The sequence below is a fragment of the Equus przewalskii genome, chromosome 14 (genome assembly GCF_037783145.1).
Source record: "Equus przewalskii isolate Varuska chromosome 14, EquPr2, whole genome shotgun sequence".
Taxonomy (NCBI): Eukaryota; Metazoa; Chordata; class Mammalia; order Perissodactyla; family Equidae; genus Equus; species Equus przewalskii.
In genome coordinates this window covers 53,998,984-54,025,252 of record NC_091844.1, presented here as the reverse complement: position 1 = coordinate 54,025,252, position 26,269 = coordinate 53,998,984, and the positions used below count along the sequence as shown (strand labels likewise).

The following is a 26,269-nucleotide window of genomic DNA, read 5'->3' as shown; positions in this document are numbered from 1 at the left end:
AAATGACTTCTTTTAAACTCAGAGAAACGTGCTTTCTATTTTATAATGGAGAGCATTAAGAAAATAAGGTTAATTTAACTTTATTTTGGTGATCTGTTAAGTGAGTAGTCTGTACAGCTCAGTAAAGATACTTTTACATTTAACAATTAAAAAATCAAAGTAATATGCATACAGCTTAAAATAATAAATACTGCTCTGCAGAAACAAGAATTTTTGATAATATCTGTGGTCTCCTCTGATAACTGTTTCCATTATCTTTAACTAAAATGTTTATAAAACTATTTAATGACTTTTTAGTTAGACATTATCATTTGATTTTCTGCTATGGAACTTCAAAGGAATTTCCTGTCATCTAGTTTTGCTTATGAACAGTCTCATGCCGTTTGGATTCTTGTTTTTGTGTATGTGACTTTCCAGCCTCATTCTTACCCCCGAAGGCCTGTTTGGTAAAAAAAAAAAAATTTAATTGTGGTTAAAAAATAAAAAATTTGCCATCAACCACTTTTAAATGTACAGTAGTGTTAAATATATTCACATTGTTGTGCAACAGATCTGCAGAACTGTTTAATCTTGCAAAACTGAAACTCTATGGCTCTTAACCAACAACTTCCCTCTATCCCCTCCCCACAGCCCCTGGTAGCCACCATTCTACTTTCTATGAATTTGACTATTGTAGATCCGTCATATAAGTGGAACCATGCAGTATTTGTCTTTTTGTGGTTGCTTATTTCACTTAACATAGTGTCCTCAGGGTTTATCCATGTTGTAACATGTGACAGAATTTCCTTTCTTTTTAAAGCTGAACAGTAATTCATTGTATGTATATGCCACACTTTCTGTATCCATTCATCCTCATTGGACACTTGGGCTGCTGCTTCTTGGCTATTGTGAATAGTACTGCTATGAACATGGGGGTGCAGATATCTCTTTGAGATTCTGCTTTCAGTTCTTTTGGATATGTACTCAGAAGTGGGATTGCTGGATCATATGGTTGTTCTATTTTTAATTTTTTGAGGAAACACCGTATTTTCTCTAAAAGCTTTTGAGAGACTCTTAATTTTGGTCATCTGGAAGTTTGCAATGATCTGTCTAAACATGGTCTCTCCCCTATTCCACTTCTCCTCCAAACTGTGGGCTTTGAGTTTGAGTATTTTTGTATCTTCCTTCAGCTGTGAGAAATTGTTTTTCTTGTATTATTTCTTTGATAATTAATTATCTTGTTCTCTGCTTCTGTAATACTTATTTGGTCCATTGTTGCACTTCCTAGATTGAACCTCTGTGATGTTCACCTTTTTTTTTTTTTTTTTGTATTTGTTAGACAGTTTGGGAGACGGCTTTGACTTATTTAAACTTCCAAAAACCATCTAGCAAGGTTTTTGGGGGGAAAGGAGAAAGGGAGTGGTAGGACAGTTGTATATTTAAATCTGAAGAGCTATTTCTCATCCTCTGGTCCATTTTCATAGCATCCTGTTCTTGCTTTATGGAAGCAAGATGTAGTATCTTTTTGAACCTCTGAGGATTCTGATTTTTTTTTTAATTCTCTTTCATTGTTGAAATTCCCTTTACAGTGTTGTCTTTGTCCCCTCTCCACTCTTTGCTTTTCATGCTGCTGGGTTTCCTTACATGTCTGATTATCCTTGGCTGTCTGTTCATACTTATTCTTAAATATGAGTAGAAAATTTATCTTAAATTTCTCGAGAAAAGAACACTTCTGTATTTTGTTTGGGGGTAAAAGTCTGGCAGAAGCTTTTCTGGATATGGGCTAGGTATGAGGAGAGAGGGTGGGGTTGCTGGTTCTCTATAACTTTCAGTAGCTCCCCATATTTTCATTTGTGTGCACTCTGCCATTTTATGTGTCCAAGCACATACTGTGTCTGAGTTCTGAACATGTCAAGGAGCCTCTCCCCACTTCTAGTTTGCTACTTGCGTGTTCTAAACTGCTGATCCTTTCATTCTGTTAGTCAGTCACCATGCTTCATCTACTTTACACTTTCCAAAGATTTTTGATATCTCTAACCTCTCATAGTGTACCTCTTACTGCCATCTTCTCCCTCCTAAGTTTTCATTGTTGTTTGTCTTATACCTAAATAAAATTCCTTTACCAACATTTTGATGGTATATTGGGAGAGATTAGAGATAAATGGCTGTGTTCCATCTGTCTTGAACAAAAAATCCATCACATGGATTATTATATCAATAGGAATGATTTTTTTCATTTCATTTCATTTTGAAGATATTTCACCAAAGGTTAAGCTACCATAGAGCATTGGTTTGTGTATAGATTGTTACTTGATAAATGTTGAAACTTTAAGTCTCCTGTTTTGTTTCCTGTAGCACGTTTAAAGCTTTTCTCCCTTTTGTTCCCAGTTTTTGAAGCTTTTCTTTTGAAAATAATTTTAAAGGAGTTTCAAAATTAGCAGGCAGATAAATTCAAATGAGTTAATCTTTTATTTGTAAGTGTTAGACCAGGCGTCTGTTAAAACAGAAGTGACATTTATTTTGGCTAAACAGTTTCTGTTCTACATATGTGTTTACATAGCATTTTCACACTCCATAAATTGAACAGAGCAAGTACTCGTATTTTGGGGCTGACTAAATTTTACTGTAGTATTTGTCAAGGAATTGGGTATTAATGACCATTTAATAGTAAGAGAAACTGGTGCAGAATTATTGTGTTGAAATGAAATTTTCCTGAGACGTGAATTTTTATATCACTATGTGCAGCTTTTTGAAGAGGATGAAATTTTTTTGCAACATGAACATTTAAGTTGATTCCTTTATTTTTCTTTTTAAGATTTTCTTTTTCTTCTTTCTTTTTTCTCCCAAAGCCCCCCGGTACATAGTCATGTATTTTTAGTTGTAGGTCCTTCCAGTTGTGGCATGTGGGACTCCGCCTCGGCATGGCTTGATGAGTGGTGGCATGTCCTGGGCCGCCAAAGCAGAGCGCTCAAACTTAACCACTTGGCCACGGGGCCGGACCCTAAGTTTATTCTTGACATAAGGATCCTTGTGCCTATTATCAAGATTTAATGGACATTAACATTTTGCTATGTTTGCTTGAAACGGCTCTCAAAAAGAAAGCAAGTGTTACCAACTTTATCTAAATATCATCACTCTATCTCTTCTGTCTCTTCTTCCCTAAAAGTAACTATTATCCAGTTGATGTTGAGAGTAGTTTTAGTTTTTCTACTACTCAAGCGTGTTCTTAATGCTTTTGCTACATATTCATGTAATCTATTGTTTTGTAAATTTTATAATTTTACATAAATAGCATCGCACTGTCTGGATCCTTTTCCAGTTAGCTTTGTTTTTGAGATTTATTCCTGGTGATATGTGTAGATGTAACCCATACTTTTATCTTGTCTAGAATGTTAAATTGCATCAGCATCATTGTATGCTTCTCCTTGTGTAAGATGAGAATTTCTCTAGAGTAGATACTCTTTTAACCCAACAAGTCACAGGAAGTTCTCAGAATCTTTACCAGATATTGCTGGGAGATTTCAGATGACGTTCTGGTTCCTGCTTCTCTATCTGTGACCTTTTTTTTTCCCTCTGGAAATTTTCAGGGTTTTTATCTCATCAGTGTTTTGAAATTTCAGTTACCTATTTTTTTGTTGTGGCATCAGTTTTGCTAGGCACCCTCAGTCTTGACACTTAATGTTGTTTAATGCTGGGAAACTTTTCTGAATCATTTCTTTGATAAATTTCTTCTCTTTGCTTTCTTGCTCTTTGTGGAATATCTGTTAGTTGGATCTTGGACCCTGGATTGATCCTGAAATTTTCATAATTATATTCTCTCCTATTTTGAATCTCTTTGGTGTTTTGGAGGAGTTGGGGCAGGAGTTGGGGATAATCCTATGTTTTGGGTTGTTTTTCCAACTTGGTTTTGTAACCTTTTATTGAAAAACGTCTCTCCTCATCTTAGTTCCGAAGAACACTTTGTTTTTCTGAATATTTTTTAATTACATCTCGTTCTTGTTTCATGAATACAATGCTTCTGTTTCTCTTGAGGATTTTTTTTCTACTCTCTGCCCTTTTTTTTGTTTTCCGGTTTTTGGTTTTTTTTCTTTGATTTATTCTGTTTCTCATGTTGTCTGTTTTCCTTCAATGGTGATCTTTGGATGTCTCTTGATGTTTTAAGTTTGGAACCTTTGTGTGAATGGACAGGGACTGTCATCTGGTAGGCCTCCCTGTAGGGTGACCTGACCATTTGTGGAGTGTTCCTGTGTGTAAGTAATCTCTAAGTCCTTTCTCTGGGGCTGCTAAATTTGCTCAGAGCCGTGGATCTGTTGCCTGCCTGAAGTTTATGAGATTTCTGGAAGTAGTTGGGAAAGAAGGCGACAGATTTCAGCATTTGTTACGCAAATTTATAGCTTTCATCTCTGTTTTCAGTAAGGCTTCTTACACTGGCTCTCAACTAGATCTGCTTTCTAAATCCAGAGCCTTTGTAGTTCAGCCTTTTAAAAGTAGACCTCCAGCCTTTTACCATGCATGGTAATTTTAATGCACATCTGCAAATTCTTTTTTTATCGTCCTCTGTGAGAAGTGGAGTCTGTGTCCCCTCACCTCGAATCTGAACTGGCTTTAGTGACTTGCTTGTTGCCAACAGAATGCAGCACTGGTGGTACTTTGTGACTTCTGCGGCTAGGTCAGAAAAGGCCATCTAGCTTCTGCCTTGTTCCCTTGGGACATTCCCTTTGGGGAAAGCCAGGAGCCATGTAAGAAGTCTGACTACCCTGAGATAGTCAAACTGGAGAGACCATATGCACGCGCTTCTGAGGACAGTCCCAGCTAAATTCCTAGCCAGCAACTCCCGTCAACTTCCAATCATTAAATGAGTTTTCTGTTGACTATCTCCCTAGCCAATATGTGTGTGAAATAATATGAGACACCCCAAGTGGGACTGCACAGTATGAGCCAATAGTGATACATTATCATTAACCTTACTTATAAAGCCCTTACTTACTCACATTTCTTTAGGGTTTACCTAATGTCTTTTTTCTGTTCCCAGGGTCCCATTTAGGATGTACTACATTTAATCGTCATGTCTCCTCAGGCCCCTCTTGGCTGTGGGAGTTGCTCAGACTTTCTTTGATTTTAATGACCTTGACAATTTTGAGGAGTCAGGTATTTTGTAGCATGTCTCTATTGGAATTTGTCTAACGCTTTCCTCACGATTAGGCTGGGGTTATAGGGTTTTGAGAAGAAGACCACAGAGATAAAGTCCTATTTTTATCACATTATATTGAGAGTACATACTGTGAACATGATTTATGACTGTTGATGTTGACCTTGATTACCTGGCTGAGATAGCGTATATCGAGTTTCTCCCCTATAAGTTACTCTCTCTTCCCCCTTTTCATTTTTGTGCTCTTTGAAAAGGAAGTCACTTTGCCCAGTCCGTATTTAAGGGGTGGGAAGTTATGGTCCACATATTTGAGTGTGGAGTATCTGCATAAATTATTTGGAATTCTTCTGCACTGGAGATTTGTCCATTCTCTCCCATTTATTCAATTATTTATTTTTATCAATACGCACTGATGGATGTTTATTTTGTACCTTGGATAATCCAGTGTTACTTTTTATTATGTTGCTCAGATTATTTATTTATTATTTATTATGTTGCACAGATCCAGCTGTGTTCATTATAAAAAAGAAAGTTTGAGGCCTGCCTGGTGGCCTAGTGGTTAAGTTTGTGCATTCCACTTTGATGGCTCAGGGTTCGTGGGTTCAGATCCTGGGCACAGACCTACACACCACTCATCAAGCCATGCTGTGGCAGCATCCCACATACAAAAATTAGAGGAAGATTGGCACGGATGTTAGCTCAGTGATAATCTTCCTCACCAAAAAAAAAGTTTGATCTACCAGGCCAAGAGTGGCAAATTAATTTTACTGTTGTGTTTTTGCTTCTTTCTCTTTATATTACCTGTAGTTTTTACTTATGTATTTTGGTGTTATTTGGTTTATTACTACAGTTAAATTTTCTTTGTGGATTTTATTTGTTATCTTTTAAACTGGATTTTTTCCCCTGAATTTGATCTAAATTGCTATTAATGTCTTGGCCATGCTTTCTTTTTCACTGAATTTGTTACCCATGTCTTTTGATCTTTTATGTTCAACCTTTCTGGGGCTGTTTGCTGTGGGTGGTGAATGTAGTGTGTAGGTAGATGGGTTTTGTTTTTGTTTCAGTTTGAGAATTCTTTTTTAAATGGGTGAGTACATATTTATTAATATGACGGTGTCTTTGTTCTGAGTTGTCTTATTTTATTTGCTTTCTCTTCTTAATGTTTGAAAATTTTAAATATTTTACTTCTTTTTTTTATTCTTCCTTTTGGCATGTTTTTCTTTGTGACTTAGACATTTTGTAATCTCCCTATTTTTGTGCCAGTTACCTTTATAATTGTTAAAAAATCTGAAATTCTATCTTAATGATATCTGAAAGATGTAGAAATTAGTTTACTTCTACTGTTTTCTACTTTATCTTCTACCACCTGCTTTTGATTATTTAATTACTTCTCTTAGTTAGTATACCTCTGTCACTTTAATAGCTCTAAACAAATGTGACCCTGTTCTCCCTTGGAAGAAGAAACTCACATGTATATGCTGCCTTTTACCCTCACTTCTTTCCTGTCCCTTCCAGTAGTCGTGTTATTTTATTATTTCTACTTGATGGTGATATATGTTTATCACCAGTTCTCTAGTCATTTCTTGTTTGCTGAATTTGCTCTCAGTATTTTTTCAAGAAAGGGCCTAGGAAAATGAAATTGCATTCTTTCATGTGTAGGGAAGGAAGACTTTTCCCTCTTATGTTGAGGAGTTAGAGGCTTGTGAATTAAACTGACAAAAATACAGAGTAACGAGAGAAAAGACCAAGGTTATTCGTGTATGATGGGGCAGCTCAAACAGGTGGTTAGAATTTAGAGTTTATATACCATCTTAATAGGGGAAGGGAGAAAAGATGTTTTTGGAAAAACAAAAGACTTTTAGGAACGACAGAGCTTCTTTAGGAGACTAGATGGGAGGTGTGATAGTCTTGTGACAGTGTCCGTTTTCTTTCTCATCCCAGTGCTGACTTCTCATCTCAGGTGATAGAAGTCAGTCTCCCCTGTTATTGGAAGCCTCCCTTGAAGGGGAATTTTTGTCCAGTTCAGTTCTTTTGGAAGACTGCTTTGTAGGCAGATAAGGGGAGTGTAATTCACACAAAGCCTCTTTCTGCAATCTGTTGATTTTCAGCTTAAAATAATTTTTATGCCGCTGTGATATAATTTGCATCCCTTCACATGTTTGAAAGAACAATGGTTTAGTTAGAGGTAAGACACTTATGTCATGCGTTGCTTCCTTGAAGTCTTGGACACTGCTCTGCTTCCCTCTGCATTGCACTTTGGAAGACTAAAACTGCCCTGATTTATCTACTCCTCTCCTGCTTTAAGTGGCTTTTTTTAGAAGGGTGTGAGAGATTGAATTCCCATGGGATTCTTTATTTGCTTTTAAAATCAAATAGCTTGAATATATTGTGCTGCTTTTTCCTTAAATTATATATGTTTCCTTCAGATTCTTACTAGACATGGCTAGTTGACATTTGAATCATTAATTCTTTACTGCAGAGCTGTCCTGTGCATTGTAGAATATTTTACAGCCTTCCTGGCCTCTACTAACTAAAAGCCAGTAGTACCCCCTCCCCACGCCACGTGTGATGATCAGAAGTGTCTCTAGACATTGACAGATGTCCTCTGGGGGCCACAATCTCTCCTGGTTGAGAACCACTGCTATAGATTTATTCCATTCCTCTATTGTTAGAAATGCAAGTTATTTTAATTTTTAGTATATATAACACTGTAATGAACTCATTATACATAAAGATTTTTCTCTCTTGATCTGTTGATATGGTGAATTACATTACTGATTTCCAAATATATAAACATTTTTCTATTATTGTAGAAGATATTTCTTTACAATAACTTCTCAGAATTAGAATCACTGGGTCAGAGTTTCCAATTATTATATAATCTTGGTATTTTTAGGATACGTTTCTGGGCCACCCTACCATGATTGGCAAAATCACAGGTGGAGAGATTTTCTGTAGCCAGTTTGTAATCCTTGCTTTATCCCATACTTGAGTTGGTATGAGGTGTTCCACTTAACTGAAGCTTACCTGTTACTTTAATTGTTTTAATTTTGAAATAATTTTAGATTTACAGAAAAGTTAAAAAGATAGTACAGAGAGTTCTCGCATACCCCTTAACCAGTTTCCTCTAATGGGGACTTCTTACATTGCTGTGGAGCATTTGTCTAAACTAAGAAACCAACACTGCTGCTCTTTGTTAACTGAACTCCAAACTTTATTTGGATTTCACCAGTTTTTCTAGTAATTCCCTTTTTCTGTGCCAAGCTCCCATCCAGGTACCACATTACATTTAGTACCCTTGGCTTTTGAGTCCCCAAAGATTTATATAACTATTTTCGATTTTTAAAAAAGAAGAAAAAAGTTTTTAATGCCATACCCACTTAAGCCTCAAGTTTAAGAATGCAAGCTCTAGGCTAGTCTGCTTTGGCTTGAATCCTGACTTGCCACTTTAGTTGTGTTGTCTGGGTACACTAGGTATCTCAGTTTTCTCAATTGTAAATAAAGTAAGAATGTTAATAGTACTAACTTCACTAAATTGTTATTTGATTTAAATGATATAGTGCATGCCAGTCTCAGTATAAAGTGTGGCATATAGAGCTCACCAAAAAATTTAAGCATTATTATTATTGCTATTAATGTTACTTTTTTAGTCAAAAGAACAACATACTAGTCTTCAGGAACCCTTGGGATCAACCCTGCCTGTGGGTCTGAGGCATCCCTGACACCACCTCATCCATTTGATAGGAAGCAGATGGGATTGACACATTATACTGTTCTTAAGCAAGGCTTGCCAGTGTCCGTGTGCCCCCTCTGAGAAATAATGTGCCAGCTGTAGAAAGGAGAGGGGGCACTGTGCAGTATCTGAATGTCCTTTGTTGAAATATTATGATTTGCTTGCTCTCAAGATTTTTGGTTAAAGGTCTCTTTAAGAATTACATGCTTTTTTGATGCTTGTTTTTCTAGATGGTAGAATTTAAATGAGTTAATGTTTGTGATGCATTTAAAACAGTACCTGTGCCATAGTAAGCGTTATGGAAGTATTTGCTTATTCCTCAGTGCCTCAAATAAGATAAAAGCATATTATGATTGCTTGTTATAATGAGCCTCTGGAGCAAAAATTAATTGAAATAATCAGAGGTGAAAGGACCATTGACTCTCTCAGATTAGTCACCTAGTTGTCCCTGGAGGGGTTTGGTTTCTGACCTAACCTCTCTGTAGTCTGCCCCATCGTGCTGTTGAAATGGCTAAAGATTCTTTCTTTTGGCCACGGGTCTGGTAAAAGTGTGAGTAGTGTCTGATTTGTAATTATGAGAGAATAAAGGGAGAATGAAATTATTTAGGCAGTTTTTTCCTCTGCATGTCCTGCAATTTAAATTTTATTGCAATTAGAAGTACCCAGGGCCAGCCTGGTGGCGTAGTGGTTAAGTCGTGTGTTCCTTTGGCAGCCTGGAGTTCACAGGTTCGGAGCCTGGGTGCGGACCTACACGCTGCTCATCAAGCCATGCTGTGGCAGCGTCCCACATACAAAGTAGAGGAAGATTGCTACAGATGTTAGCTCAGGGCCAATCTTCCTCACCAAAAAAGAGAGAGAGAGAGAGAGAAAGTATCCAAAGTGTGGCTGCTCAGGAAGAAGTAGTCCTATTTTTGGTAGAACCTAGAGAGATAGCATTAAATTAATTTAAAAAAAATTCTGGTTATGGAAAATTTCAGACATACGTAAAGGTAGAAATAATAGTATATATTGAGCCCCCATATACCTGTCACCCTACTTCAACAATTATTGACATAGAGCCAGTTAAAGATAGTGTTTTTAAATTGCTGTCAACTCCCATAATATCAACCTAATAGCAACCATTTTCATTTTTTCTTTTCATTGATTTGCATATACTTTCTTTTATATGTGCAAATTTTACATTATTAAATTAGTACAAATATTTTTGTTTTTTTTGTTGTCAGTTAGGTTTTTTTGTAAATAGTGTTAGCAATAATCAGTCCTTTTAGTGGGGATCACAGTTTCTGTTTTATGCCCCTCAAATGCTCCTCCTTCTTTGTTTACTTGCTCCTCTTTCCCTGTTCTGTTCTGACATTAGCTTGGAGAGGGCACTGATATTTTTATGTTGCAGTAGCCACCAACGTGGTGCTGCATCTTGGCTTCTGTGTATTTGTAAACACGAGACATCTTCTAATATAGAGGTATCCTTTTTTTTAAATCCTTAGTAGGAATGAGTGAGGAGTACATGTAAATTTTTAAATGTCAAGTGACTGAAGGACAACTTAACTCCAGTTTTTTTTTAAGATTGGCACCTGAGCTAACAACTGTTGCCAATCTTTTTTTTTTCCCCTTCTTCTCCTTAAAGCCCCCCAGTACATAGTTGTATATTTTAGTTGTAGGTCCTTCTGGTTGTGCTATGTGGGACACTGCCTCAGCATGGCTTGATGAATGGTGCCATCACTGGGATCTGAATCTGTGAAACCCTGGGCCGCCAAAGCGGAGCGCTTGAACTTAACCACTCAGCCATGGGGCTGGCCCCTGAACTCCAATTTTTAACTTGATTGCATCTTTTCTTTCAGCATCCCTTATAAGTTATATAATCTTTGAAAAAATGTCTTAATGTTAACAAGATACGGCCTTCCATCCGTTGATCCTAGATCTGCCCTCCAGAACAAATGAATAAACCTTTTCTTCTTTTTACAAGGATTCGGTATTCATCATCAGTCCTGTTAGGATTTAATATATCCTCTCTAGTCTAAGCAGCCCCAAATTCTTCAGATGTTCTTCATATAGTATGTTTTTTGAGCTGCCTACTATTCTCATTCCTCTGCTTATGATTTATTTTGGTTTTATCAATGTCACTCTTAAAATGTGATTCTTAAAACTGAATGCAGTGCTTTATATGTTTGTCAAATCAGTGTACTGAGCCTTATATTAATCTAGACTATTGTATTTATATTTTCTAGCTCTAATGAGCTTGAGTTGGGAACTACGGTGCAGCCATTTTCAGTTGCAGTAGGCCTCCTGTACGTTATGTGAGCATTATCAAATGTTCATATTATTTATAGCAAGCCAGTTAGTTCATTTGGTGCTCACTTATTCATTCATTCATCTCACAAAATTTATGGAGTGTTTACTGTATGCCATGCATAGTTTTAGTCATTTTGGCAGTGAACAAATGTTTCTCTTCTCATGTAGCTTACGTTCTGGTTGGGGTAAAAAACATAAAGAATTTAATGAAAAACAATTTCAGCAAGCTATGAGTAAAATAAAACAGGAAAATGAGCTGTGATGGTGTTTGGAGAATACTTCAGATTGGGTAGTCAGGAAAGGTCTCTCTGAGTTGACAGTTGGGCTGAGATCTAAATGTCAGGAAGGAGCCAGTCATGCAGCTGTGGCAATGGAGAGGTAAGGGTGATTCCAAGAAGAGAAAACAGTAAAAACAAAAGTCCAGAGATGGGGAACAAGCTTGATATATTGGGGGACTAGTAGAGGCTACTGTGGCTAGAGAGCAGTAAGTGATGATAGAAGAGTTACAGGAAGTAAGGTTGAAGAACTAAACAGAGGTCAGATCATAGAGGGTATAGTAAGTTTAGGTTTTCTTCTAAATTCAGTGGTAAGTCAAGAGTAACATGATTCCATTACATTTAAGAAAGGTCACTCTGGAGAATGAATTATAGGGAGGAAGGGTGGAATCAGGGCCACAAGTTAGGAGGTTATTGTAGTAATCTAGGCAAGAGAGGATAACTTTGGGATGGTACAGCAACAGATGAAGAGATGCAGACTGATTTGGGCTATATTTGGAGATAGAATTGATAGGATTTGCTAATGAAATAAATAGTGTGTATGAGAGAAAGAGTCAAAGCTCTAACATATGGATGTTTTTGTTCATGTGAAGAAATGAAGAATTGTTTCAACTCTGGAGAAAAAAGCTGCTATATTGTGTGTTGGTAGTGGTTAAGAGAATGGACTCTGGAGCCGGACAACCTGGGTTAACGGCTCTACTACTGCCTACCCTGGACAAGTACTTAGCCATTCTGTGACTCAGTGCCCTCATTTATAAAATGAAAACAGTAGTATCTACCTTATAAGGTTGTTGCAAAGATCAAATGAGTTGATTGATATAGGTGAAGTTAATCTAGGCTCCAGTGCCTGGTCATATTAAAAAGCCTATATACATGTTAGCTTTTATTATTTTAAGGGTTTTGCAAGGGTAATTTTGAGTCTACATAATGTTAGCCATATGCTGACTTTATGTACTAACCCCTATATAAGATGCAATTCTACTCTTTAATTGCAACTTAGTCCCCCCTGTGCCCCCCTCACTGCCCCCCAAAGCCCCAGTACATAGTTGTATATTCTAGTTGTAGGTGCTTCTAGTTCTCCTATGTGAGCCACTGCCACAGCATGGCTACTGACAGACGAGTGATGTGGTTCTGCACCTGGGAACTGAACCCGGGCTGCTGAAGTGGAGTGTGCCAGACTTAACCACTAGGCCATGAGGGCTGGCTCAACAACTTAGTTTTTTTGTTTTTCCTCAGAGGTATCTGTAATTTTTTTGTTTTCTGCCATTGTGAAAATATGGAAAAATTGTTTTGTGTTTTCCTGTAGCTGTATATTGCCAGCTAAAATCTGTATTAATACTGCATTTTTAACACGTCTCTTTCAGAGTATGCTTATATTGCAGTGTCTTAGGCTGAAGAAATATCTTCTAAGAGTTATCAGAAATATTGGATTTTTGCTAACATGCCTAATAATACAACTTTTATATTCATCTCTGGGGAAGTATCTGCTAATCCTTTTTCTATAAAATTGTAAAATGCATGGTGAGAATTTTGTTTTCACCTTGTCTCTTGTGGAAATGCAATTCATTTGGGTAGAATTTGATACTTATATTTACAGTGTAGCAGCAGTAAATATTTAGTCTTGTTCTAAATTCTTTCCAGAAAGAGATTTCTCCCTTTGTTTCATTGTATATATGTCTCTTTATGAATTTATGATATGCTTTACCACAGTTTGAGGCTATCTTATAGAGAGCATTACATCTCAGTTTTCATCTTGCGTTGAGTGTAGAATTCATGGTTTTTATATATTCTTTTTAGTAGTAAGATTCACCAGTGGGTTTACTTCTTCAAGGAAATGATGATATATTAAAATGAACAGGATGTATCTGCTGGGTCTTAATGGCTCACTCACTGTGTCAATGTGGGTGGTTGTTTCTTTGATTTGTTAGCAAAGAAAAAAACCTTTGAGTATCACTATATCTATATTTACAATGGTTTAGATTTTTATAGTTTTTTTTATTTTATAGATTTAATGAGTGGTTTAGATTTTATGAATTTTTGATTGCTAAAAAAAGGTTTCACTCCAAAGGAGTTTTCCTAGTTGAAATATAATTCATTAAATGGTATTAAATGTAAGTAATTTTATTTTTATTACATTTGCATGGTTTAAAATAGAAAAGATACAACATGGTGTATCATGGAGAGCATTTCTTTCATTCCTGTCTTCCAGCCTCTTGATTTCTCTTCTCCAAAGGCTCCAGTTCTGTGTATGCTTCCAGAAAATGAATGTGTATCTATCTATCTGTCTGTTCATCTATCTATATATCTAGGTGGATGTACAAACTTAGACATGTGTATATATTCTTCTTTTTAAAAATCATAGGGTATTATGTTTTAGCATACTTTATCATTAAGTATATGTCATGACTCATCCTATTAAATAATCAGTTCCGAAATGAATGATATTGAGATTGTTTCGTGTATTTTACTTTTGCTAATAGTGCTGCAGTGCATAGTCATTTGTACGTGTAGGAGTAAACCTGTAGGTAAATTCTTAGAATTTGATTGAAGGGTATGTGCAACTATAATTTTTGATAGCTTTTATTAAATTGCCTTCCACTAAGATTGTACCAGTCTATTGGTACCAGCAATGTATGTTTCTACATAATCTTGCAGAGAATGGTTACCAAACCTTTGATCTTTGCCAGTCTGGTACATGAAAAGTGATATCTGTGTATTCTTACTTTTCATTTCTCTTATGAATGTAAGGTGGGGCATAGTTTTAAGATCCATTTGTGGGGGGTTTTGGTCCATTTTTCTATCATATTATTGGTCATTTTCTTACTGTATCAAACCTTTTTATATATTAGGGAATTTAGCCCATGATATGACATGCAACTCCTTATTTCTTATCATGTGTAGTATGCTATTGTTTTACTTTATGCCTCTTTAGTTTAGTTTTTTAAAAAAATTAAAATATACATTTACATAGTTTAAAGAACCAGATAATTCTGCAAGCTCCTTTTCTTGGAGAAGATTCCCCAGAACCAACCATTTTAAACTCTTATAGCTGATGCTGTTGGAATTTAGCTTAAAGTCTCTAAATAATGTGCTTCTTGATTTTTTTCAGTTCTAGGAATTATCTGCCTCATTATGGAAGATGAGACTTAGCTTTTTCACTCCACTACCCCAAACACATACATATACATACCCACATACATGCACACACTCACACTCTCTCTTGTTCTTCTGCATTTTTTCAAGATAGGATTACTTTTTATTTCCTAGACAAGTACTTGTTTTCCTTGGAGTTAAGTAAATTTTGTTTAGTGTTTGATATTCTAATCATTAATTGAACCCCAAATTTTCCCCCAGCTGAGACCAGTGTATTCTGTTTCTTGAGCTTTTGTATGAAACCCTTTTTTCTCTCTCTGAAAGCTTATAGGCTCTTATCCCTGTCTCCAGTGTTCTGAAATTTTTGATAATATACCTTTGTACTTGTCTTATTTTCATCTATTATGCTTGGCACAGGGTGGGCCCTTTCAATCTTGAAATTCATACCCCTCAGTTTGCAAATTTTCTTAGATTATTTTAAAAAATTATTTCTTCAAGTTTCTGTGTTCCCTTACTCTTATTTTTTTGGCTCTTGAACCTCCTGGACCACTCCTCTGCTGTTTTACCATCTTTGTCTTGTGCTCTAACTTCTAGGAGTGTCCTTCAGCTTTTATCTTCCAGCTTTCTCTTCTGTGATGATGCTTTTGCTTTACAGGAGCTCTTTTGTTCCTCTGAATGTTCTGTTTTTCCTTTGGTAACACCTTGTTATTTCATGGATTCCAAATCTTATCTTTCTGAAAGAAGTTTCCTTGCTTCCTTCCTTCCTCCCTTCTTTCCTTCACTTTTCTTTTCCCACCCTAGTCCCTTTCTCTTCCAGGCTACCCTTTTTTGTTTGTTTTGTCCCCTCTCTCTTACATTAGGGAAATTTTTCTGTGTTTGGCCATGGACTGTCCGCTTATATTTTAAAGTGGGCATAGAGTAGCTGATGAGAAGCTCTGTGCCTGTCCATGGGATTTATTGGCTGTAGGGTCCACTGCAGGGTGATTGGGCTGACCTGTTTTTTTGAGTAACCTCTGATGTTAGTATCTTTAGATCTTTTCTCTAGGGCTAGTGAGATTCTAAGGAGTCTAAAGACTCTTCTCATCTTTTGTTTAGAGAGAGTGTAAATTTTTTTTTATTGAGATCATAACAGTTTATAACATTGTGAAATTTCAGTTGTACATTATCATTTGTCAGTCACCATATAAATGTGTCCCTTTACCCCTTATGCCCACCCTCCAGCCCCTTCCCCTCTGGTAACCATGAATTTGTTCTCTTTGTCTGTGTATTTGTTTATCTGCCACATTTGAGTGAAATCATATGGTGTTTGTTTGTCTTTCTCTGTCTGGCTTTTTCGCTTAACATAATACTAGAGAGGGTTTAAATTTGATTGCCAGCATTTTGGGAACCCAGTCTCTGAGAAAGGCTGGTACATCAAACAAGTACGTATGTAAACTTAACACTTAATGTTATGCTGTAAGTTTAGTTTCCAGCCCTTGTCTCTGCCTGGTATTATCCAGTTTCCGAAGTCCTGTTTTACCCTCTTCAGAAATAAACCTCATCTCTTTTGGGAGTGAGAGAGTGGCATTCATTCATTCAGCTACACTGAACCACGGAGGAGGATCCTGGGGGCGTCCAACTGCTTCTTCTGTAGACTTTCAATCAGTCCTCCTGTTTTTCGCCCCAATTTCACCTCCACTTCTAGAGGTACCACCAAACCCAAGCCTGGTGGCGTGGTCTGCAGTTTAAACTAGTTTGCTTCTTTCTTTCCTCACGAGTGGCTTCGGTTTTTACTTGGTATTCCACAAAGAGTCTGGTTCTTCTGCTTACCAGCCTTCACGGGGAGTTGCTGTTGTTTCCACTCCCATGAACTTTATGGATTTAAAGTCGCTTCTGTAGTTTAGTGGAATTTCAAAACAGAAGGGAAACAAATGCTTATGTTTGGTCCCTCATTTTTAACTAGAGGTCCTTTACATGAATCATTAAATATTTTAGCTTGTTCAGAGATAAGCTTGGATCAGGTAAAACTAAATAATTCTCTGCCTTTATGGCTGTTATTTTTCATCTGTTTTGCTATCAAAAATTTCTTTGAGAAGCTGATGAATGTTTTGGATTCCCTCCAACAAAAAAAAAGGTGTATAATAAATACATGCAGTATTTTGTATACATTTTCTATTTTTAGAATTTATGTTCTGTCAGTCAGAGGTGTTGTCTGTTGAAATGTTATTCCTTTCTTTTGTTAACAATCATTCTTAAGGCAAACAGTGCCCAGCAACATGGAGAAGCACTGACTTCCTTTACATAGGATGTAAACCTAAACTTCCCCAAAAGATAACCATGCCAAATTAGTGACTCCGTCCTTTTAAAAAAAAGAAAAAAAATTCCAAATTGGGTAAATAATAAAAATATAATAACAAGCAAGCTTAGTTCTGTTTAAGTATAAATTTCAGTGAGAAGACTGCTTTTTGGTTTGAATAAAAGGTTGAAATTGCAACTTGATTCTACATGATCTAAGGACATACATTTAGAGTGGTGTAAATGTTAACATTTAATATAAGGCTTGTCATAAAGTAGTATATAGTCAGTTGCCTCTTGTGTGAGACACTACTTCCAGGAGTTCAGAAAGGTGATAAATGCTTTTGATTGGAATGGTTTGTTTGATTTCATATGAGAGGACATGCTTGACTTGAGTTGTTTGTTTTCTTTTAAGTTGGAAAAAAGGATATTTTCTCAAACTTTCATTCAGAAATCAAGAAATCTGGTTAAAATCTTCAAATCCTTTTTTTAAACATTAATTTGCATATGCTTATGAATATAATATACATATTATATTGCATATGAAATTAGAACTTGTCCAGTGGTACTCTTCTATTCACTGTGAGCTGTATTTTGATCTTATAGTGTCGTATATGAGCTTATAACTGTTGGCAGCTGTTGGTAGTTTACTAATCAGGCTCTAAAAATGAAGAATTTCAGAACAGGAGGAGATGTTCAGTATTGTTTTATATAGCTTTTTTTTCTGGAAAACAGATACTTGGTAGAGCCAGGAATCAAACTCAGTGTTTAGGCATTCTTGTTTCTTACAGTTCATTGTCTTAAGATGATATGTTTACTGCATGTGTTTGTATTTTGGGTGCAAGTTACTATGCTTATATTTATTATCAGAACATACTTATTTTTCTAGATACTGTAGATTTCTTGGTTATTTGGGGACCATTTTGTTTAATCTTTTGAAGTCTAGATCTATGTAGTTTGTTTTCTGGACTTCCTGTTGCACGAAGCTTTCTCAGATTATTTCAGTAAAATACGGTACTTGGTCGTAATCTTCTCCTGTAATAGATGTTTTTGTAATTCATATGAGATAATTTTCATGGGCAAACCTTGTAGATGATCCTATGAAATGAACTGTTAATAGTTAAAATGCCTTTATGACTGTAATATGTGAGTAAACTATTACTTCTTTAGAAAAAGATCCAGGTCCAAGCAGGTAGGAGTGGCCAGTCCTCTCATTCCAAGCTCTTTTGCTTAAACCAGAATTTCTCTTCCCTTTGGAAGATTCTATCCGGAATTACCACTCCCCCTCAATAGTGATTTAAGGGAGGCAGAGAGCATTCAGTCTACCGTCAATACCTTCTCTAGAACATGGGCATGAGACTTTTTCTCCCTTAGTTTGACTTAAGATAATTGAGCTAAGGTAAGAACTTTTAAACTTTATTAAAGGTAGAGGAAATCCAAAGGGAAGTCAACACAGAGCACAATAACCAAATACGTAATCTAGTCTGTGCCTTGTCTTCTGGGATGCACAGCTTCATTCATATAGTATAACTCCTGGATTGCCTTCATGTGGTGGATGCCATTTTAGCATCCATTACCCAGTATCCCACTCATGGATACTGTCCTCCCTGAAAGTCTTTCTCTGAGAGAATGAGGCTCTTCTATGACACTGGAGTGATGAGTTCAGTTTTTTGCCTGAGACCTTTCTCTTTTCAGTAGAGTACAAGGAATGTCTATTTCTTTAATGGAATCTGCTCCAGTTATAGGGGGGTTTGGCCTTATGGTAAAGGCCACATAACAGATTTATCACATACTGGGGATAGAAGTGTTACTCTGTTAAAATGACTTCTCTCAAATTAACTTTTTTTTTTTTGAGGAAGATTAGCCGTGAGCTAACTGCTGCCAATCCTCCTCTTTTTGCTGAGGAAGACTGGCCTTGAGCTCCCATCCGTACCCATCTTCCTCTACTTTATATGTGGGACGCCTACCACAGCATGGCTTGCCAGGCAGTGCCATGTCCGCACCTGGGATCCGAACCGGCGAACCCTGGGCCGCCGAAGGAGAATGTGCACACTTAACTGCTGCGCCACCAGGCTGGCCCAAAATTAATTTTTTTTTTTTTTTAAATCTTCTAACATTTATTCAGTAGTACTTGTTTTGGCAGGGAAATAAACATAAATTACCATTTTGGGAAATAGGAGGTATACACAGAAGGGCCATTAATTATGCAAAGTAGCATGTGTTAAGTGCTAAATGAATGGTAAAGAAGTAAGTGTTAATGAAGTTTAATAGAGCACCATGGGGAAAGAATTTCTGGAAAAGGTAAGACCCAAATCTGTCTTTTCAGGAAGGTGTAACGTTGCAGAGGTGGAGGGTAGTTAAGGAAGGACGGCACAATTTTAAAATAGTTAAGGGTCCAAATTAGGGTAGACAGAATAGTCCTGCTTTTGATTTTAGGCTATATTAGAATCAGATACTACAAATATTTAGTACAGTAAATGTTTTTTTCTTTATTTTTATATTTATGTCACTTGTTAGTTAAGAAAAATGAAGCTGTATTCTTCGACCTATTGTATCCTACTGTGCTGTCAATTTTGTTTATGAATGTGAAATGTAGTTGGGCTTGATTGTAAACTGAGGGCGGCTTTGAAGCATGTCCCTCTTGCAATATGACTGATGAGAATAAATCAGCCAGAGTCTGCCAGGAAAGGCAAGGGACCTAGAACTTTAAATTAAAAGGGATTTTTTAAAAACAATGCATCGGATAAGTTTTCTTCTTCTTTGTCAGAATGTTTGTCATCAAAATAAATGATTAACTAAGTGCACTATATTTAATGTATTTAGGAATAGTAGAGAATTTTATCCATTGAATCTTGGGTGTTTTGTAATTGGAGATTATCCTTTTTTCTTCTCCAGGAACTGTAAATCCAGTTCTTTAGACAAATATCTATACCTTAAATATGGTTAGGGGGAAAGAGAGAAAAACATCTCCGTAAAATGGATCCATTTGACCTAAGGAGAAGAAATGATTTTGATTGAGCTAAAGGGGGATTTAGAAAAAAGGGAACCTGAAATTCAGTTTTGCAAGTGTTTTAATTATCTAGTGATAAGTAGTGTTAGTATTTCTATAGTATGCACGTTTGCATTTTGAATATTGTAGTAATATTTCACTTTGAGTATTTGAACAGCCCTTAAGTTTCTTTTAACTAACTTTGGCTTGTTATATGTAGAGGTTGCCCACCCTCCACCCTCACCCCCTTTCAGAGTTGGTTTGTAAGCACACTTAAAGGTATCAGAGTTTTTTGTGTGGAGGCTTATTCTAGAGAAGAATGTAAACTATAAATACCTGTCTAAATTTTGGGGCCTCTGGAACTTTTTTCTGGATTTGTTCTTCAAAGTGGAAAGCACAGTTCTCAGCTGGGTTTGGTACTTGCTCAGGCAAGGAGGGAATCACACATCTTTGTGTTCTCAAATCCATGATTCTGAGATGAGTAGATGATGGACATCTCAGTAGGAAATAATGTTATTCATAGGATTTCAGTGCTTCTGATTTGCCCCTTTAAATGCTTGTGTACACACACACATCAGCCATACCAAATTAATTGTGCTGTTGCTCTTTTGGCCTTTGTATATGCTAGCTGACTCCTTCTCCCACTTCCATTGTTTGCTCTCAGCTTGGAAAATTTTTAACTACGTAAGGCTGTATTTGACACGTCTTCTTGGCATACCTGTACTTATTCCATTGTGCTGCATATCCCAGTGTGCCTTCATAACCTGTGCACTGATCTTTATCTTCTGCTAGACTAGAAGTACCTTTAGGGAAGGAGCATCTTATTCTGAGTACCTCATACGGTGCCTGGCATGTAGTAGACACTCAAAAAATACTTGAATGAACAACTATTGTACTATTACTATATGTACTTTTAAATTAATTGAACAAAGTTAAAGTATTCCTGTGACAGATATATTAAAAGTATGTATAATTTATTGCTGTATTTTATGCACTGATTATAAATGAAAAATTTTAGAATCATCCCAGAATCGAATGTTTATATATAATATAGAAACACATGTGAAACCTTTTAAGAGATTTTAAAAATGTAGTTACTTAAAGTGATTTAAGGAAATTACTTAAATAAAAAAGTCAGCTGGTAGTCCCCAGTCTTTTGAGGTCTGAGAACCCCTTTTAAAATATCATTTCTCAGATTCCTACTTCATAGTACAATTACTTTGTACCATTACCATTGGTTGAGAAACTAATAACATTATGCTGCTGTGGGTTCAGTAATGTATTTTTCTCAAAGAAGACAATGGAAAAAGACAGATGTGTAGAGAACATTATTTATTCAGTCTTTAGACAATGCTTGCTGTGCATATATTCTCAGTATTGTAAAAACTCTGAGGCCCACGGAGTTGTATAGACCAGTGCAGTGGTCTCTAAAGTGGGTGTGCAGGACGATCTTATCAATACTCATTTTTTAAAAATTAGAACTTCTATTTATTGTCTTTCATCTTGAAAAAGGCAAATTACATTTAATGTGGTGATTGACACTGGCTTCCCCACACTGTTAGTATGTCAGATGGGCCAGTGAGAGATCCTGAGGAAGGGTGAAGCTTAGACTGCTTCATTTATGTTCATCGTTGTATCTCGTTGAAGTTTGCGTGTAATTACATTGATTTCCATATGATCTAGTTTTAACTAAACTGTCTTAAATAAATGATCAAGTGACTATAAAAGATTCTTATCAGAAAATCAGATTGGGTAGCAAGAAAAAAAAAGAGAAGGGGCCAGCCCCACGGCTGAGTGTTTAAGTTCGTGTGCTCTTCCTCGGCGGCCACGGTTTCACTGGTTCGGATCCTGGGCGCGGACATGGCACCGCTCATCAGACCACACTGAGGCGGCGTCCCACATGCCACAACCAGAAGGGGCGCAACTAAAATATGCAGCTATGTACTGGGGGGATTTGGGGAGAAAAAGCAGAAAAAAAATCAGATTGGTTACACTTATAATAAAGCACACACAAGCACACAACATAAAGAATGTTAGAACTCCTTATCCCAGGATGAGCTCTTATGGGGTAAAAACTATGATAGAATTAGATCTGAAATATCAACCTCTCAAAAAAGTCTGAGATTGTCAAAGAAGATTGTTTGAAATATGGATCTATATTTACTGTACCTTACCTAACTGTACAGTGTGGCTTGACATATAGCTAAATGATAGCATGAAATCGTAACAAATTAGCAAAGCGTTTAAAAAAATTATGCATTCTGAGGATAAAAACTAACCTTTATGAGTTTTTTCCAGAGATGTTTGATAAAGCCATACAATGTTCAATAAAGTACTTTACAAAAGTTCATAAATTTAATGATAAATATTCACAAGGCCCTTTGAGGTTTCTTGTTGAACAGTAAAAGACAGAAAGCCATACCGCTGAGGAAACGCTTGTTTTTCCTGCCTTTGTCAAAATGACTGAAATAATACATAGATTATATGGCAAAAAATTAAGATGTATTTGTTTGTCATCAAATGCCTTTGAAACATGTAGTTAAAGTTGCTGATTTGAAGAAACCAGTATCAGAACAATTACACATTGTGGAAGATTTGCTTTAAGATTGATTAAAGTGTAAGTGTTTGTAACATACCTGCCCCCTTGTATTTGCTAAGTTGTGTTTCAGTAATCAAGACTGTGTTTTGGGTGTGAATAATGATAGCAAAGAGATGCTAGACAAATGTACATTCCCAACAGTAAATGGCTTCTGTAATCAAGACAACCTTTTATGGAAGAAAAATTGTAGTCACTTCAGGTGAAAACCATTCACTGCATCATTCTTAGGCAAATGACTGCAGCAAGAAGTTGAACCAAGAGTTTACAAAGAGCTGTTAGGGTGTTATCAAGGTAGTTAATTTTATAGAAACAGTACTTGAGTTACTGACAATGCTTATAAGTGAAGTGAGAAGTGACCAAGAAAGGTACATTTTCCCACACAGAGGTTTGCTGATTACAGAATAGCAAAGTTCTGTGTTTTGAAGAGTCATGGAACTGAAAATAGGAGTTGCTGATTCCTCAACAGTGTGCAGATATCTTTGGGTAAAAGAAAAGACGTGCACACACAGGCTCTTAATCTTCCCATTCAAGGTTAAGATTACTTACGAAGAAAGTAATCATTTTAAAGAAAGTAGTGTTAGCAAAAGAGCATTTGGGAAGTAAATGTTTGGAAATGGTTTCTTTTGTGATTTTTGTTGGGAAAAAAGATCATCTATATTAACTCAAATTTGCATACTTTAAGCACTTGAGAATTTAGATCTGTGTTCTAGGAAAACTCATACATGTGCACCAAGATTGTTCAAAACAGCACTGTTTTATATTTTAAAAAATGAGAAGGGCCAGCACTGATGGCCTAGTGGTTGAGTTCTGTGCCCTCCACTTCAGCACCCCAGGTTCGGTTCCCAGGCACAGACCTACACCACTCTGTTAGCTGCCATGCTCTGCTGGCAGTCCACATACTAAGTAATAGAGGAAGATTGGCATGAATGTTAGCTCAGGGCGAATCTTCCTCAGCAAAAAAAAAGAGAGGAATAACTCAAATATTCATTGATAGTGGAATGGATAAAAATTATGGTACAAGCATATAGTGGCATATAGTGAATGAATTGCCACTCACTGCATCAGTGTGGATGAATCTCAGAAACATAATGCTGAGCCAAAAAAAAGCACTAATGTGTACTGTACTTTACATCAATGTAAAGTGTCACACATATAAAACTAAACAAGCAGACATGAATATGGCAAAACTGCAAGGAATACTAGTTATAAGACTCAGGATAGCAGGAGAGATCTCTGGTCTTGATGATGATGTGTTCCTTAAACTGTGTGGTGGGTACATGGGTGTTTTGTTACTCTTTAGCTATATGTATATTTTATGTGAACTCTTATATGTATGTTATTTCATGATGTTTAAAAAACTAAATCATTATGGGACAACCTTAACTTTGAAATGAGATCAATTTGGAACTTTTAAACAAATTTCCGGTTTGTGAAAGAATGCAGTCCCTGATAGAGCCAGTAGGTGTGCTAGTGACCTAAGCTCAGTCAGTTACTCATCTCCCAGACTTTGAATCCTGATCAGGTGACTTTCAGAAGCGGAATAGATGGCAGGTGGGAATGATGGCAGTGATGAGCAGCAGCAGGCAAGCAAGGCTGTTCTTGGTGTAACTTGCAGCGTTTGGGGCCCAGCCTCAGTGGCTCGTTTGTTTCCTGCTGGTTTTCCAAGCTGGCCTTCCAGGCTGCCTTTCATTCTTAGGGTCCCCTAAGCTTTCTATTGAAGATGCCTCCTTTCTTCCCTCTTTTATTCCTAAAGTAAAAACAAATTTGGAAACAGAAATTTCTAAACTATTTTTTAAAATCTTCTAAATGAAGAGTTCTTGTGAATTTTGAACCTATTTGTTGAAATGTAAAACAGCAGCACCTTAATTGCAAGAACATTGGGATGATGGAAGCAACAAATTTTTCCTTTTTTCATAATTGGTAGAAGGGATTGAAAAGTGGTTTGAGGGGCCGGCCCTGTTGCTGAGTGGTTAGGTTCGTGTGCTCTGTGTCGGTGGCCCAGGGTTTCACTGGCCCGGATCCTGGGCGCAGACATGGCACTGCTCGTTGGGCCATGCTGAGGTGGCATCCCACATACCACAACTAGAAGGACCCACAACTAAAATATACAACCATGTCCTGGGGAGATTTGGGGAGAAAAAGCAAAAAAAAAGATTGGCAACAGTTGTTAGCTCAGGTGCCAGTCTTTAAAAAAAAAACAGTGGTTTGATAAATACAATCGACAATTCAGTTTCATTTTCATTTAGCTATCTTTATAAGTTGTCTTTTTATCAAGTGAAATAGCTATTAAAAACGATCTAAATTAAAATATACTTAGAACTAGATTTTCAAATCATTGTGTCACAGTATTAAACTAGTGTTTTCAAAAATAAGCATCTTCTGTTACATTGCTCTCAATACAAAATATAATTTTGTATTAAATGTGAAAGAAATGTAATTTTTATGTATTTTTGAATTTATTCTTTCAAAATTCCTTGTTATAGTTTTATATGTAATTTATTAGTACAGTATTATATATAACTCATGAAAAATTTCAAAATTGCTATAATGTATAAACATTGTATATATGTGGTGGCTCATTGGGTTTTTACGAAACGGTTATATAATTTTATTGTAAAGTTAGATAACAGTCGTAGCTGAAAAAGATATCTTACAAAGATGACTAGATCCAAGTAAAAGTCAATTGATCTAGACTAGTGTCTCTTAAAATGTGTTTCTTCAGTCACTGGCATGCTTTTGTGGAAGGTCACATCCAAGATCTACTGGAAAAAATCTTTGGCCATGGGGATGGGGCTATGGGATCTGAATTTTGAGCAAATAATAACAGTGAACATTTTATGCTATTTACTGTGTTTCAGGTACTGTTCTGATCACTACACATTAACTCATTCTTCACTGCAACCCTGTAAAGAATAGGTACTGATGTTGTTATTCCCATCTGACAGAGGAGGAGTATGAGGTGCAAGTGACTAAGAAACTTATTTGAGGTCACACAGCTAGCCAGTGTTAGGGCCAGGATTGTATGTAGGAAACATACCAGGGCTTTCTCATGCTTACTTTGGAGAACCGCTACTTGAGTCCAAGTCATTTGACATTGGAAAAGCTTTATTCTAAAATAATAAAAGCTTTATTCCCAATAAAGTTGGGAGGGTGGGTGATGCACAGTGGTACTTTACGGTTCTATCCAAGGGCTTTAAGTCTTTGTCAGCCAGTACTGAGTAAAGGTTATTCTAATGCTACTTTATAGGTTACAAAACTCAGCAATATTAAGTATGTTCCTTAGCACATCATTACAGTTGTATTTGTTTTTAACAGAATCCAAACAATAGACTTCAGTCAATCCAAGTAAAGTTTTCAATTTGATATACAGTAAAACCTTGATGAAATCAAATGTTTGTAAAATGGAGGTTTTATGTTTTAATTGAATTTTGGGGTTGTCCTCAGGATCACTGGGGGTAAAAAACCTTGATTATAATACTTGCTTTTGGAAGCCTTTCCAAAATATGTTTGTATACTCTTCTACCTTAATATATTGAGTGAGATGTTGTACCATTCTGAATATTCTCATTGTTCAGTCTTATGTGTTGAACTCTAGAGCTATCTTATAAATTGAATTTTTTTTTTTAAAGTAACCAGGTATTTCGTTTCCTTTTTCCTACAACAGTGGTTCTCAACTTGCTGCACCTGCAAATCAACAGAGAGGCTTTAAAAAAATGCTGATATCTGGGTCCCACTCCCAGAGATTCTGGTTTAATCTCATGATTCAGAAATAATTCTAGAAACCACTGTTCTTAGAAGAAGGATGTAGGGGGAGCTTTTCTTGGTTTCTTTCTTCTTGTTGTTCCAGTAAATTTGGATAATACTGAAAAATATTGTTGAGACAGGAGTT

General features: G+C 36.4%; 1 protein-coding gene across 8 annotated transcripts in view; it reads left to right on the top strand.

The window, feature by feature from the left end:
- The window catches only part of PPM1B (protein phosphatase, Mg2+/Mn2+ dependent 1B), a 92,326-nt gene that overhangs the window by 19,684 nt on the left and 46,373 nt on the right, over positions 1 to 26,269 (top strand). The window lies entirely within an intron of this gene.